Genomic DNA, 16,715 nt, shown 5'->3' on the forward strand with positions numbered 1-16,715 from the left:
AGATCTGGAGAGATGCCACTGTGGGTTTTTGGTGGAAAGCAGCAAGTTTTGAGTAGTGCTTACCGTATGATTACACTTTGTGAGGTCTGCAGGTCTGTTCGTAGGAGCAGAAAACAGGCATGAATAGGGGTGTGCAAGACTGATAGTGGGTTGGGCTATATCCACTGTTTGTGCATTTTTTGGTTATTTGACTTATTTATTTTTGGCTATTTGACATATTTTGGTTATTTGACAAGCGTGTGATGCATTTATATTTTTAAAATAGGAGAATATAAGAAAACATGGATGTTCTTCATCGGTTGGTTTGGTGGCCCCTTGTGAAAGAGGAGCGTGCCCCAGCATGCCGTGGAAAAGACAGAGGGCCCTGTCCTAGACCCCTGCTTCAGAAAATCAAGCTCCACTCAGGTGGCCACTGCTTCTTCCAACCCTGGAAATAAACATCTTTTTCATGCCAAAGAACGTGCGTGGCCTCTCCAGGCAGGAGACTGATTCTCTTCTTGCACCGAAGCTAGCTCCTCTCAGTCTTGTCTGGGATCCTGCCAAGACACGGAACCAGAAAAAGAAAACACAAGAACAGCCAGGTCGAGGTGCAGCACTGGTCAGATTCATGGCCCTGGTGGAGGTGCAGCGCTGGTTAGATTTACGGCAGTTTCAGTTCAGGGCGAGGGCTCCTCTCTGGTCCGCTTTTCATTTGGGTCAGTTGAGTTCCTCCTAATTTCTGTTTCGTTGTTCAGCTCCCAAAGAATTCCAGAAATGAGAATGCCTTCCCTGGCCAGCAGCCTCCTGGCTCTGTGTGTCTGAACCAATAAGGCATGTTTCCTCTTGCTCCTCGCTTCTGATGTTTTATCAGGCTCCATAATGTGTTTCTCACGCTGTCTGCCCTGGAGTTTATGCCCTGAACCATGTTCAGGTGAGGAAATTCCTCGAGAAGATAAATCACCGCAGAGATAGCAAAGACCATATCTTGGCAGAGCTCTTGGGTTGAATGGGGCCATGTGTGTTCCCAAGTGCAGACCTCCAAGGTCAGTCAAGCCCAAACAAGAAAGCTCAAATCGCAGAGGCCTCTGGAGCAGATGCTTTGTTGCTAAAGAAGCCTGCTGAGCACCTGGGGACTCAATGGTTGTATGCCCGGGACACATCTTCATTAGGAAGCCTGGGATTCATTGCTCCATGCACGAGCTAGGTTGGCCAGCTTGGTTGCAACAGAAAACTCAGCTTGAACTGGCTTTAATAACGAAGGGAGTTGGAGCCTGCTGTAACTGGAAAGTGAAAAGCGTATGTGGTTTCAGATAAGGCTGGATTTTAGCAGCCCCAGCCATCTGGCCAGAAAGCTCCCCCTCACCTCTCCATTCTGCTTCCATTGTGTTGATTTCACCCTCCGATCGCCTCCTCTCTTGGCCCCAAGATGTCAGCAAATGCCCCTTGTCAACTGTCTGCTTCCAGATCTCAAACTGGTAGAAAAGAGAAACTTCACTCCCCAGAGAGCTCAAATCAAGGTCCCAGAACTGAGTCCCGCTGACAAGGGCCGTGGGTCCACTCTGGAGGCCGTGCCTGTGTCTAGGACGGGTGGGCTGCATGGCTGGGTTGGTCAGGGCATCCCCAAAGAGTGCTTGGGCCTCACTCAACTAGGGTGGCCAGGGTGGCCAGGTTTAGCAAATAAAAGTGCAGGGTCCCCGGTTAAACTTCAGATTTTTGATAAATAATGAAGAGCTTTTTAGCATGAGAGTTTTTAGTATTTCCCAACTATAAATGAAAAATATGGCCAGGAGTGGTGGCTCATGCCTGTAATCCCAGCACTTTGGGAGGTCGAGGCGGGCAGATCACCTGAGGTCAGGAGTTTGAGACCAGCCTGGCCAACATGGTGAAACCCCATTTCTGCTAAAAATACAAAAAATTAGCCAGGTGTGGTGGCAAGTGCCTGTACTCCCAGCTACTTGGGAGGCTGAGGCAGGAGAATTGCTTGAACCCGGGAGGCAGAGGTTGCAGTGAGCGGAGATTGCACCACTGCACTCCAGCCTGGGTGACAGAGTGAGACTCCATCTCAAAAGAAAAAAAAGAAAGAAAAATATAAAAATATTTACATTTATGTATATTGAGAATGAACTGCCAGGCACCCAGGCAGGTCCTCTGCTCCGTCAGTTCAGCTATATGTAAAGATAGCTCTCAGTCTAAATATATTTAAATTAATTGTTGTTTATTTAAATTCAAATTTAACTGGATGTTCTATATTTTGTCTGGGAAATATATGCACATGGGAAATTTGAGGCCCTGACAGGCTGGGGGATGGGGAAGGGGATGGAGAGTGGGCAGCCAGGGATGTCCGCTGTGGACAATGAAGAAGTGTCTGCCTGAGCTCAGATTTGGTTGGGCTTATAACAGCAGGAAGACAGACAACAGGATGTTTTTCCAAGCAGGGCCTCTACCAGGCTGTAACTTTATTCATTTATTGATTTATTGCTTTTATTGGGCTTATCATACAAAATTCAGGGACAAAAGAATGTATCATTTAGAAAGCAAAAACATCCTGCCTCCTTAGTTCCCACAAATTAATTGCCATTAAAAGTTTGTAACATGCTTTCCAGGAAGTTCTTCATACAGACCATCGAGTCCTAGGTATTCTAGAAATGGTTAGTTTTACAATGAAGTATCACACTGTCCTTTCTTTTTTGCAACTTCCTATTTGCCTGACAACATACCTTCCACCAACTTAAAAGTTGGTTTTGGGGTGTGCCAAAAAAACTTCTGTTGTTTTTCATGGGTTGTGAAGACTGAGTTAATCAAGAATGAAATGTTGTAGTTACAATCTGTTGAGAAAATAGGAATGACTGGTGTCTTCCTCTCTCCCTCCTTCTTTTCCTACTTTCTCCCTAGAAGTGGTTTTACTCAAGGAATACAGGCCTGCCCCTCTGAAGCAAGCAAGAGTGTGGCATTGGATTATAAAGGTGGTTCATAAAATTCACGCCACCCAGCTCTGCCTGGAGTCATGTTGACTTGGGGCTGAGTCTTGGCCTTGGCCTTACAAGCATTCGGAGCTTGAGCAAGTTTTTAACCTTGTCGGCTTTGGCCTCCTTGTCTGGACAGTGGGGATGTTAATGTCAACTCCCAGAGCTGGGGTGCAATGACATGGGATTGGTGTGAAAATGACGGTGAGACCAGGAGACATGTCAGTTCCCTCTCAGTTGCCCACTGTTCAACAGTGTCGCCAAGTGCCTGCCACCCACCGGGGACAGTGCTGGGGGCTGAGGCCCCTCTATAGCCCCTGTTTGGGCTGGGGAGTGGGCGTAGGTATGTTACTCAGATTCATGGCTACGTCCTGAGAAACCCCCGACCCAAAGGAAACTGACAGTGCTCCTGCAGGGCAGCAAAAGGGCAGCTGGAGAGCCCCAGGCATGGGAACTGCCTGAAAGACGAAGGCGGAGCATCCAGGCAGGACCTCTGCTCCATCAGTTCAGCAGGAGAGAACTGAGATCCAGAGAAGAGATGGGGTGGGTGCAGCTCTGGGCTTCAGGAGGAGGCAGTCCTTGCAGGTTCCTGGTGAAAGTGGTCCTGAGGGGCAGGGCAGGGCAGGGCAGGGCAGGTCCCCAGCTGCTATTTTCACAAATTCCTCTCCAGTGTGGCCCCGGCTCCCAAGTCTTCAGACTGTAGATTCACAATTTACATGAGGTTTTCCTTACTTGAAAAAATTTTTAAAAATTGCATTTTAAGCTAGACAAGTAATATATATTCCTTGTAAAAAGTCAAGAGGTACATATAAGCCAAAAGTAGAATAAATTGCTTATATATTGCTTATATAATTTGCTTATAATTCCAGTACCTAAATACTGTTACTATTTTCGGGCATATTCTTTTAAATCTTTAAGAATTTCATGTAAGAAATAGTTACTGAGAGGCTGCCAGTGTCAGGCTCTGGGCTGGATGCTGGGGCCAGTGTCAGATGAGGCTGTTGAGCTTCCTGCCCTCAGGGTCTCACAGCCATGGATCCAGTACCCCCATCCCGTCCCTCCTCCACCCAGGCCAACGTTCTGCACACAGTAAGTGTGATGGTTGATGTTATGTGTCAACTTGACTGGGCCACAGGATACCCAGGTATTTGGTTAAGCATTCTGGATGTTTCTGTGAGAGCGTTTCTGGGTAAGTCTAACATCTGAATAGACCGTGTAGAGCCGGCTACCTTCCCTAATGTGGGTGGGCTTCGTCCAATGACCTGAAAGTTGAATGGAGCAAAAATGCTGACCTTTTCCCAAATAAGAGCAAATTCCTCCCACTGTCACCAGCTTTTTCCTGCCTGGGGACTCAAACTGAAATGGTGGCTCTTCCTGGGTTGTGAGCCTGCCAGCCTTTGACAGGAACCACCCTCTCGGCTCTCCTGGGTCTCTGGCTTACCAACAGCAGCTCTCAGGATGGAGCCTCCACAATCATGTGAACCAGCCCTTTCAGATGAATCTCTTTGGTGTACACATCCTGTCAGTTCTGTTTCTCTGAAGAACCCTGTCTGTGTCTGATACAGATGCAGGTCTCTGCTCCCTCCCCTCTTCCTTTAACAAGCACTTATTGTGCACCTGCTGTATCAGGCTGATGGCTCAATGAGTGATTGTTAAGGGAAGAGGGGAGGGGGCAGAGACCCTCCTATCCAAAGGCACTGCAGTGCACCCCTGCTACCTGTCACTCTGCTGGCTGTAGCTGGGGAGTGGCCCCGCTGCAATGAGAAGAACCACCCAGCTGACCCGCAGACTCGGGATCCCAGCCACAGCCAACTGCACATGGCTGGGGCCTGGTACAGGTGGGGCCAGGGGAGGGCCTGGCTCACACCCGCTGCCCCATAGACCCTGCTGGTGAGGAGCAGTGCTGGGATTGCATTTGGCTTCTGACTAACTGAGCTCAAGGGCCTCTGTCTTAGTCAGGGTTCTGCAGAGAAACAGAATGGGATTTGTGTATTTACTTGTCTGGCTCACCTGACGATGGAGGTGAAGTCTCACAACCGGCCATCTGCACGCTGGAGACCCAGGGAAGTTGGTGGCGCAGTTGGAAGGCCTGAGAGCTGAAGAGCTGATGGTGTTGATTCCAGCCGCAGTCCGAGGGCCAGAGGACCAGGAGCATTGAGGGCAGAAAACAACGTCTTGCCCCAGTGGTCAGGCAGAGAGGGCGGATTCCTCCTTCCTCTGCCTTCTGTTCCATTCAGACCCTCGCTGGGCAGGATGAGGCCCACCCACCCTGGGGAGTGCCATCTGTGTGACCCTGCCCACCAACTTAAATGCGACTCTCACCTGGAAACCCTGACAGACACCCTATTTCCACATAGGGTTCCTTCTGAGGCACTGGGGGTTCCGATGTAAACATGTTTGGGGGACACAGTTCAACCCATAACAGGAAGGGACAGATGCCTTAAATGGCTGCAGGAAAGATGGCATGAGAGTTGTGGAGGGTACAAAACCCTGTGCCTGCACACAGTAGGTACTCACTCCAGACAAGCGAGTGTGGTTCAAAATCACACTGGGCTGGAAGAGGGAGGGGTGCCCTATTCTGAGTGTGGGTTTTGGTACCAGGCAACTGTGGGTTTGAACCCAAGCTGTGTGACCCTGGGCAGCTTCCCCAACCTTTCTCAGCTGGTTTTCTCGCCTGTGAATCTAACCTAACCTGTAAGACGGCAGTGAGGGTGAGGTCTGTATCGGGTGAAAGCTCGTTGAAGGCACTGAATTCTTAAACCATCCTAGGCCTCAGTTTCCACACTTGTCAAAGAAGGATGGGGATTTTGAGGTCTGGACAGATGCTGCAAGAGCCCAGAAGGAGATCAATGATGAGGAGCTCTGAACCCAGAAGCCGTGGCAGTCGGGGCTGCACTGACTAAGCTGTGTACTCCCTAGGGAGGGCGGATGGCCGGCCCCCACCACCCCAGCCCAGCTGAGGAGCAGCTGGCCTTGCAGTGGGCTCCTTGGATCCATGTCACTTTTGTGGGTCACCTTGACAGCCCGGCACAGGGGCCTTTGGTGTGGGAGTTCCTCAGGGCATGAATTTTCACCTCCAGTATACACTGGGGTTTTCGCAGCCGGTGAGACGGTGGGAGCCCCAGGGTTCCCCTCGGCCCCAAAGATTCTCAACCTGATTCAGTGGAGAAGGCTGGCACCCCTGGGGGTGCAAGAGGGCCCCAGTCCTGCCCAGGGGCTAATTCCCTGTGGGAGACCTGAAAAGGCTCTGGAACAACAGTGCCACTTAATTTTAGCTTGACGATTGGCCTCTGGACGAGATGTCAGCACAGGGAACTATTTATAGCAATTCCTGCCCCTCTATGGTTGCTCTGCCTGTGTGGGTTGGATTGAATTTTGCTTAATGGCCAGATGGATTCAGACAAGCAGATTTTTAGTCCAAACTATGTCAAATGGCCATTTAGACGACTTTCCCTCTTCAATCATTCATTGCATTGTTCAATGAATCTTTCTAGGGCAACGACAATGTGCCAGGCAGTGTCTGGGCACCGTGGAGACAGGAGCAAAAGAGATAGGCCAGCCCCATTCCCACACAGCTCACCCTCGATGGGATTGAGCAATTGACCACTGGCAAAGCACCTACTGTGTGTCAGGCAGTATTTTAGGCAGTCTTCCCTGGGAGACAGCTGGGAACAGGACAAACCAGTCCCTGTCCTTGCAAAACTCTCAGTCTATTCAGCCATTGGAATGAATAAACTCTGACACAGCACCTACTATGTGAGTGGTGATGGTAGAGGGAGCGCGGGGCTCAGCCCTGCTCAGGCTGCTCCTGGCCTCACTCACTGTGGGAGGCAAGGGAAAGGCCACCACGTGGTGAAGCAGGAAGGAGGCTGGGGTGAGCCCAGGGACGCTGGCTCTACCGCTGGGTGTTCTGCGATGAAGGTCAAGCCCTTGGCTTCGCTGGCCTCAGTTTCCACACCTGTAAGACATTTTGGGGTGCTGTGTGTCTGCAGCTCCCAAAAGATGGTGAATGGGGTGCCTTCAAGTGATGAAAGAACAAATCATTTCTGTGTTGTTATCTTTTTTTTCTTTCTATGTCTTTTTTTTTTTTTTTTTTTTTTTTTTTTGTGAGCTGGAGTCTCGCTCTGTCACCAGGTCGCTCAGGCTGGAGTGCAGTGGCTGGTCTTGGCTCACTGCAACCTCCACCTCCTGGGTTCAAGTGATTCTTCTACCTCAGCCTCCCGAGTAGCTGAGATTACAGGTGCATGCCACCACACCCGGCTAATTTTTTGTACTTTTAGTAGAGACAGGGTTTCACCATGTAGGCCAGGCTGGTCTTGAACTCCTGACCTCAAGTGGTTCACTCACTTTGGCCTCCCAAAGCGCTGAGATTACAGACATGAGTCACCGAGCCAGGCCTGTTATCATTTGTTTTAATATGAAACAGGAAAAAAATACACCCCTGGCATTTCAAGTCCAGTCAACAGAGTCTCCTTGAAAGGGGTATATTTAAGTTAAAGAGAGAGGGGAGTGGTGATTGAACTGAGAATATGAAGTAAATAACAGTGCCAAGGACTATGGCACAATCTCCAAGCAGGGGCTCAGTGGGGTTGGATGTGGGGCTGTAGAGGATTTGGAAGATTTAACTGGATGTGTGGGGTCTCTGGCTGCAGGTCCCCAGTGCCCCCTGTGACTCCTACTGGTGAGGAGGGCTGGGACATCCTGTTCAGAGTAGGTCTTGGGATGAATCCACTCCCCAGCGTGCATGTCCCTTGGAGCAGCTCTGTGCCCAGCAGGGGCTATTGTGACTGGCAGGACCTTTGCAGGCAATTTGGGAGGTCCTTTGCAGGTGGCTGGGGACTGGGTGTCCCCGAGCTTCCTAAGGAGGCCTGTCCTTCTGTTCCTAAGGAGGCCTGTTTCTGAGCAGTGCCCTCCTGCTTGCCTCTCTACCTATCCATGTGGTCTTCAGGGGTCCCTGCAGGTACCAGCCCTGAGCTTCTCCCTTCAGGTTGGGGGTCCCTGAGGAGGGCGCTGGGCCCCAGCTGTTGAGGGAGAAGCTAGGGTGTCTCCCCTCTTCCACCAGCCTACAGAGAGGAGGGAGCCTGTCAGGAAGGAGCCCTCGCTGGGAGAAGGGGCCCTTGCTGGGAGAAGGAGCCCTTGCTGGGAAAAGGGGCCCTCACGGGGAGAAGGAGCCCTCGTGGGGAGAAGGAGCCACGGGGAGAAGGAGCCCTCGTGGGGAGAAGAAGCCCTCAGTGGGAGAATGGACCCTCACTGGGAGAAGGAGCCCTCACTGGGAGAAGGGGCCCTTGCTGGGAGAAGGAGCCCTCGGTGGGAGAAGGAGCCCTCGGTGGGAGAAGGGACCCTCACTGGGAGAAGGGGCCCTCGGTGGGAGAAGGGGCCCTCATGGGGAGAAGGAGCCCTCGGTGGGAGAAGGAGCCCTCAGTGGGAGAAGGGACTCTCACTGGGAGAAGGGGCCCTCGGTGAGAGAAGGGGCCCTCACGGGGAGAAGGAGCCCTCGCTGGGAGAAGGATCCCTCGTGGGGAGAAGGAGCCCTCGCTGGGAGAAGGAGCCCTCGCTGGAAGAATGGACCCTCACTGGGAGAAGGAGCCCTTGCTGGGAAAAGGGGCCCTCACGGGGAGAAGGAGCCCTCACTGGGAGAAGTAGCCCTTGGTGGGAGAAGGGACCCACCAAATCGCACACATGCCATTGTTACTCCTTCCGTGTGCCCTTCTGCAGCTTGTGAGGTCTTCAGGACAGAGTTCCACCACTTCGGACCCACCCAGTGGAGTCTGTCTGCCCCTCTGAGCTTTTCCCCTACCTCCCAGTTTCATTGCCTTCCTGAGCCTGAAGTCGGGAAAGTCACTTGGGGTTGTTGGGGGCTCAGTTTCCCCATCTGTAAAATGGGCTCGCAGCCACTTCTCCATCTCAAAGCGCTGTCGTGAGGATTGGCACCTGCCTCTGTGAGTGCCCAGCAAATTGTTGTGCTTTTTCTGAAATGGCATTAGTTTCCTAAGGCTGCTGGAACCAAAGCCCACAGCTGTGTGCTCCACAGCAAACATTGATTCTTCACACTTCTGGAGGCTGGAAGTCTGAAATCGTGGAGCGGACAGGGCCGTACTCCCTCTGGAGGATCTGCTGGCTGCAGGCCGCCCACCACATGTCCTGGCCTGCAATCACCTCGTCCCAGCCTCAGCCTCTGTCCTCACATGGCTTCTTCCCTCTGTTTCTCCTCTTCTTCTAAGGACACCAGTCAGATTGGATTAGGGCCTGTCCTGATTCATCATGACCTCATCTTCACTTGATTACATCTGGAATGACTCTATCTCCAAGTAACATCACCTTCTGAGGTCCAGGTGGATTAATTTTGGGGCAGACACAATTCACCCCAGGACAGTGGCAATTTTGTTTACTTGCTTCAGCGAGCCTTGTGAGGTGAGTATCATCACACCCATTTATCAGATGTGAAAACTGAGGCTGAGGGACTGAGGGCCCCAAGAGCTGCTAAGTGACAAATTCAGGACTTGTACCCAGAGCATTTTAGAACCCAGTGAGGGCAGGGAGTGCACAGGTCCTCAAATTCACGCTGCCTCTCCAGCTGTACAGCCCGCAAAATTGGTGGTAAACAGAAACACTAAAGAAGAAGAAGAAAAAAACAGAAAACTCAAATGGGCTCTGTGTGTTTATAACCAAAGACTTTCTCCAGAGAGTGTGGTATAAAATTTTAATATTTTAGGCAGGCAGGCAATACTTCTTGTCTAGACATTGAGAAATGTTCAGACACAGAATTATTTCCAAGCTCCAGCCAACACAGTGGCATCCCCCGCATTCCCCCAGATGAGGGGTGTCATTTACTTTGCATTTGTGAGCAGACACCACAGGGGCCTGATTGCTGCTGGGAGGCCCGGACCTCCGTGGGTCGCAGCGTTGCCGTGGACACCAGAGATGCCAGCGGCCGCGTTGTCTTTTCCCAGACAATTGAGCTGCTTACAAATCAATAACAACAAGGTTGACGGGGTTGGGGGCTTGATCACACTGAGGTGCACACAGCTGTCAGAACGCGGTGACTGTGCACATGGGATCGTAAACTCCCTAATTAGCTTTCGAGGAGAAGGCGTGAGGGCTGAGGGTCCGGCTGGCGCTTCCTGCTTTGCTTTCTGTCTCTCTTGTCTGCCGTCCGGGAAGGTGAGCAAGCAGGCCCTCCGTTGCTCACTGTAATCGGTGATGAAGACGGGGACTGATGCTCTAGTGCCGGATGTCTTCTGTGCTGTGTGCCCTTTGGCCGGTTCCTGTCCCTCTCTGTGCCTCAGATTCCTCATTGATACAATGAGCTCAGGCTCCCGGGGGCTTGCAGAGTTGGCAAAACTGGTCTCTTGACCCCTAACAGTTCCCATGGGACCCAGGCTGGAGACCAGCAGAGGCAAGGCTGGGAGACAGCAGAGGGCAAGGGCAGTCTTCCAGGCTCAGAAAGGCTGCTCTTGGCTCTTCCCATCCAAGGAGAGTCCCGCGTGGCCAGCACCAAGGATCTCTCCCACTTGGAGGCGAGGAAACTGAGGCTTAGAGCCAGGGCTAGGACTCTAGTCTTCCTGCCCTCGGGGGCCTCTCCCGGCTGCATCTTTGTTCTCCAGCATTTCCAGAGCACCGGCTGGGTCCCAGGCTGGGTGCTGCAGGTCCTGGTCTAGCATGGTAAAACCAATGGGACTTCCAAGCCCGAGCAGGGCAGGTGGGACCCTGCACCTTCCCTGACTAAACCTCCCTGCTCATCTCGTTGTCATTAAGATCGAAGACCATTTATTGAGCAGCTACTGTATGCCAGGCACCTTTGAACACTCAAGCTGCTATGGTGGATGGTGCAGAGAAGGGTGGGTTAGTGGAGGGGAAGGTGTCAGGAACCCCAATGTCCTTGGAACAGAGCAGCCCCCACCCTCCCAGGGTGGCTGTGGACTCTTTCCTTCTCTCTTGAGCCCTCGCATGCAGCGGTGTCTGGTAGAAACATGTACTCTCCACCCGCCAAAGCAGCAGTAGCATAAATAGCACCAGGAATGTTGAAGATCTCAGGCTTTGAGGCCCAGAGTTGAGTTGCTACTTTACATGATTTAATTACCGAAAAAAACTGTTACTTCCCTTCCAACATAACCTTGCAGCGTCTCAGAAATGCTTGCCGAGCAAGCCTGCAGAAAAATTTGGAGGCTGGCGGGTGCTCCCCCTGCTTGTTAAGCACTCACTGTGTGCTGGGCTCTGTGCTTAGGACTGTCTGTGCACCGTCTGCTTACAGCCTTACAACAATCCTTTCAACGAGTCATACCTTTGTCCCATTCTACAGAGAAAAGGAATGAGAACTGGCAAAGAAGCTGGTGTGGTCAACAGCAGGATGGCCTCTCAAAGATGCCCATGTCCTAAGCCCCAGAATCTGTGCTACGTTATGTTACAGGCCCAAGGGAGACTAAGGCTGCAGATGGAACTCAGGTCGGTTATCGGTCAACCCTGAGGTGGGAGATTATCTGGGATTAGCAGATTGGCCCAATGGAAACACAAGGGCCCTCAAACCTTTGTGGTTTTGGAAACACAAAGTAGAAGAGGAGGCAGGAGAATCGGCACAGAGCGATATGACGTGAGAGAGGCCCGGCCAGGCTCTGAATGTGGAGGAAGGGCCACAGGGCAAGGAGCGTGGGGGCCTCTACCAGTGGGAAACATAAGACGTGAATTCTCCTCTGGAGTGTCCAGAAGGAACACAGTCTGCTCGACATCTTGATTTTAGAGACCCATTGCGGATTTCTAGACTGGCCTCTAGGTCTGCAAGATCATAAGCACGTTTTGTTTTCAGCCAGTAAGTGTGTGGTCATGTGGTTCCGCAGCTGTGGGAAGCCCACACAGCGGACTTCTCGTCTACGTCCGTGATGGGGGCTGCATCCATGCCCAACCTCAGCCACTGGTTCAGGGATGGCCACATGGACAAGGCTGGGAAATACAAAGCAATCCTTGGGCTCCGCTGGAACCAACAGGGGCGGAACGCTGTCTTTCCATCAGGGCTGCTGAGGGGATGCAGCAGGTGTTACCCTGGAGCTGCTGGGGGGGTCTATTTGCGACCACGAGGTGCATGTTCATCTGAATGACAGAACTGGGTGAGAGGGAAGTGGGATGGTGACGTTGTGTGAGCTTCTGGATAGACCATGCCTGAAGCCAACTGGCCTTTATGTTCCAAAAACCTGTAACTGTCCCTCTGCGCTCAGGCTGCTCTGAGCTGTGCTTCTCATCACCTGCACCTGATACATTCCTGGCCGTCCCAGGATCCAAGCCTGGCTTTTGAAAGCCTGTAGGATTCGAACCTGGCCTTGCTGGTCCTTATGTACACTCTCCCTTTCAGAGTTTCAGAGCGAGAGGACAGAAAGTCAGACATCAGGGAAGCTTAGACTCATAATTGTGGAAAGGGACACTTGGAGAAGACTTTCAGTCTCTTTTTTTGAGACAGGGTCTCATACTCACTCAGGTTGAGTGCAGTCGTACAGCTCAAACGACCTCCCCAGCTCAAACCACCCTCCCTCCTCAGCCTCCCGAGGAGCTGGGACCACAGATGTGTGCCACTACATCTGGCTAATTTTTGTATTTTTTGTATAGACAGGATTTCGCTACATTGCCCAGGCTGGTCTCGAGCTCCTGGGCTCAAGCAATCTTCCTGCCTCAGCCTCCCCAAGTGCTGGGGTTACAGGTGTGAGCCACCGCACCTGGCTTTGTTTTACACTTTTTACACTGAGGTGCAGAGGTAACTTGCCCAAGGTCACCCAGCTGGTAAGAGACAGTTGGAATTAAAACCTGCTTCTCAGCCTGCTCCGCCCCTCTTGGCCCTCAGCAGTCCCACAAGAAAGGGCTTCGGGTCTATAATTTCTGGTGGGTTTTTTGCTGACAGAACTCAGGAGAGACCTGAGCTTGCCCGGCCTTGTTTTTGCCACACTCATAATACGGCCCACATTTTCTTGCGGTGGAGCTTTCAGAAGCTGGCGTTCTGACTGGGCCGCTCTCCAGCCCAGGACTCGTCTGGAAGCCGTTTGTGGGGTCTGCCATCTGGTGAGCTGCGGCTGTGCGGTTAATATTTCCCAGACTAGGCTGCTTCCTGGTCCCCCAGACTCTCCGGCCCCCTCAAAGTGCGGCAGAGAGAGGAATGTGCTACAGGCGGGTCCCCCGTCCACGCACGTCTCTCTCCTGGTTACCTGCCATGCTTCCAGGAGACAGATGGCTCCACTTAACGTGTGGCTTGGAGCCAGGAGGTCCTGGACCCCAGGCCGGCGATACCAAACACCAGAGTGTCAGATGCAGGACTGGCTCCCATCCACCCAGTCCCAGCTGGGAACACGTGCTTTGTTTCTCCCTTCCTCCCAGTTCTCTCGTCTTTGTGTTTTTCAGCCTTGCCACCATTTTCAAAGACCTTTTTTATACACACCCCCACCCAGGGTTTATTCCAGAGGACTGTTCTTCTCTTACTGCCAGCTTGTCTGAGCGACCCCCTATCGCTCATGATGAACTGGATGTTTACTGAGCACCTACCAAGTGCCAGGGAGTTGCAGACAGTATTCGCTCTGTAACAACCTGAGACAGGTACGATTCTGACCCCATTTCAGTGCCAGGGAAGGCACCCAGAGCTGTGGAGTGGCGATCTGAGGCCCACACAGCTGAGAAGAGATAAAAGCAGGGGCCATGATGACATGGATCTTATTATGCCCGTTTTACTGTTGAGGGAACTGAAGCCCAGCACAGCCATGTGACTTGCTCAGAGACACACAGCAGATGAGCCGCCAAGATGAGGCCAGCCTCTTTCTGACTTCCTTCTGGTTTCCTTTCTCCCACAGGGACCCCACTGAGCCATGAGCTCTAGAATCTGTACGGTGGACAGACGACCTTGACCACGGGACCTGTTCCTTCTGGATCCTGCCCCAGGTCAAGGTGGTTGGAAACCCTCCCTGGCCTGGAAGCCGTTAAAGCCAGTGAATGAGCAGCAGGGTGGTGGGAGATGAGGTCAAAGAGACACCTTCTTAAATAGAGGAAGGAACCTGTTGATGGCGTGTTCTACAACCCAGACATCCGACTGCCATTGGTTAAGGCAAGTGAACCACGTGCCACATACAGTGTCCATGCTACACTTGTGACGACGGGAGGTTGTGTGCAATCTCATTATCCCCAGTTAGCAGGAAAGGCCAGAGGCTCCAGGAGGTGACCAGGCAGAGGAAGCCACTGCTGCTGAGGCTGTCCCCACTGGGGCTTGTGAGCTGAGGGAGGTGGGCTCAGCTAAACATGAAAACTAGGAGAGGAAACCTGCCCGCAGCTTGGCTTTTGCTGGATGACAATGTGGCTCCACTTTCCCTATTTCCAGCCAGGCGTTTCAGAGGCTCTTGGCAGTATCAGTCCATACCGCCTCCGGAGGCACCAGCTACAGTGTCTGCTTGTGCATAGCTGGCGGGAGTTGCCTCTACTGAACTTTCCTCCCATGGGCTCTGTGGAGCTGCTCCTGAGAGCTGGACCTGAGAGCGGACGGGCCCAGATACCCCTGTACGGGAGCTCATAGCTGCTGGTAAGCCAGGGCAGCATGTGAAAGTGTCTGTTCACTCATTCACACAAAAGTCCTCCTTGACACCCACAATCCTGGGCACCAGGATGCGGCCCCAGGCAGGGCTGGTGAAGTCTTTTCTCCTGAAGCTCATGTTCTACCAGAAGAGTCACAAATAAAAACATAATGCAGAGAAGTGACAAGGGATGGCAGGGGTCCAGGAAGACCACTCCCAGGAGGTGGTCTTTGTGGAGAGAGAGACCCTCGGGGAAGGACTTGATGACAGAAGCCGTGGAGGGCCTCATGCATCGATTCCCTGCTGTCTGCTGGCTCTGGCCACATGCACTCACTGAGGACCATTTCACAGGTAGGAAACTGAGGCACAGGGAAGCTAGGCAACTTGCCGGGAGTCCTCATGCTAAGAAGCAGCATGGGCAGGCTTCAAAGCCAAGCCCCCGGCTCCAGGGCTCGAACACATAACCCCCGGGCTACACACGGTCTTTCCCTTGATACTCACCGTATCCTGTGGCTCCAAGTGAAGATCCTGTGCGTATCTAACGCCAAAGGACAGCAGCCCTGGGCACTAGCAGCCTGGCTCACGGAAAGCAGACTCCCCCACCCTGCGCCACATTCCCCCACCATTTCTGGGTGTCCTCAGGGGAGCCTTGAGTCGGTTCATGGAGAGGTCAGGCAGCTACAGCTTCCCAAGCTCTCTGGGCCAAAGGGCTGGATTTGTGTTGCTAATCAGACACCCATACGGGGTCCCCTGCAGCTCACGTCACACACGACCCACTATGTGAGTCTGACATCACCCAGACTGGGCTGAGCTCCGACTACATGCTTGGGGGTCGTGGCACTGTCATCGTCATGCTTTTAAAAGCACCCCCAGTGTCTGTGCTTGTCTCATCATGGATGGGCCACAGAAAGGCCTCATGCCACAAGAAGCACTCAGCTGTGTGGCCAAGTGGCCAAGTAGCATCCATCCATTTGTCTCCTAGAGCCGGGCCACACAGGTCCCCTCCGCCTGCCTGAGGGGCCCCGGCATGTCTCACTGACATCATCATACAAACAAGAGCATGCAGATGGAGGGTGTGGCCCCAAATGCCTCCAAAGCCCCAGTCATTGGTTCAAACTCTGAGGTCTGAGCGCTGAGCTTCCGTGCTCAAACCGCTGCTGACCTTCACGAGCTCGGTGCTGCAGCTCTGCTGCCGTGGGTCCAGCCTGCAAGTCTCCAGCAACTCTAGCAGCTTCTGGCCTGGAAGCAGCTGCCCACCGCAGTGTGCCTGTGCCCCCACGCTCCTGTGCTTTCTCTCCAGGCTGGGCCTCGCACCAACATGGCCCTCTCCCAGGAGGGACCCAAGGCTAGCTTAGCTCTGCATGACAGGCGTGGTGGATGAGGGCACCTGCCCAGCTCAGCCAGTCTCCAGTGCCCCTTCCTCTGTGCCACGTGGCAGCAGCACCCCTGGACAGAAGAGACAGCCAGGAAGGTGGTCTCATGGAAACCCAGTGGAGCAGAGAAATGAGGAAATAAAGCACATTCTATCCAACTTTAGGCAGGAAAAGCAGGGATTCACCCTCCGCCTCATTTGCTTTCTCTTCCTAGAACAACCATTAAACTTTTCCCATGCTCAGCCACCAATATGGATTCAATCTATTTTCAGGTTTGCTTTTGCTGTGAGAACGACTCCAGTCATGTTTTGTGTTCTCAGACACTCACTGTTCATCTCCTAGAACAAATTGGGATGCCCTTGGGTTTGGGGCTTCCTGAGCCTCCTTCCTTTGCACCATCTTCGTCCCTGTTTCAGAAACAGAAGACATTATTTTATTTATTTATTTATTTATTTATTTATTTATTTATTTATTTATTTATTTATTTGAGATGGAGTCTCACTCTGTCACCCAGGCTGGAGTGCAGTTGCACGATCTCGGCTCACTGCAACCTCTGCCTCCCAGGTTCACTCCATTCTCCTGCCTCAGCCTCCCGAGTAGTTGGGACTACAGGCGCCCGCCACCACGCCCGGCTAATTTTTTGTATTTTTAGTAGAGACGGGGTTTCACCGTGTTAGCCAGGACGGTCTCAATCTCCTGAACTCGTGATCCACCTGCCTCGGCCTCCCAAAGTGCTGGGATTACAGGCGTGAGCCACCGCGCCTGGCCAACAGAAGACATTCTTAAGCATGCGCTCCTGGGAGGTTTGGGACTAAGGTTAGTTTGATTTGTTCTCTGCACAAATGTGGTGGCTGCTTCATTTTAACATGCTA

The sequence above is a fragment of the Gorilla gorilla genome, chromosome 21, assembly GCF_029281585.2.
Source record: "Gorilla gorilla gorilla isolate KB3781 chromosome 21, NHGRI_mGorGor1-v2.1_pri, whole genome shotgun sequence".
NCBI classification, from domain to species: Eukaryota; Metazoa; Chordata; class Mammalia; order Primates; family Hominidae; genus Gorilla; species Gorilla gorilla.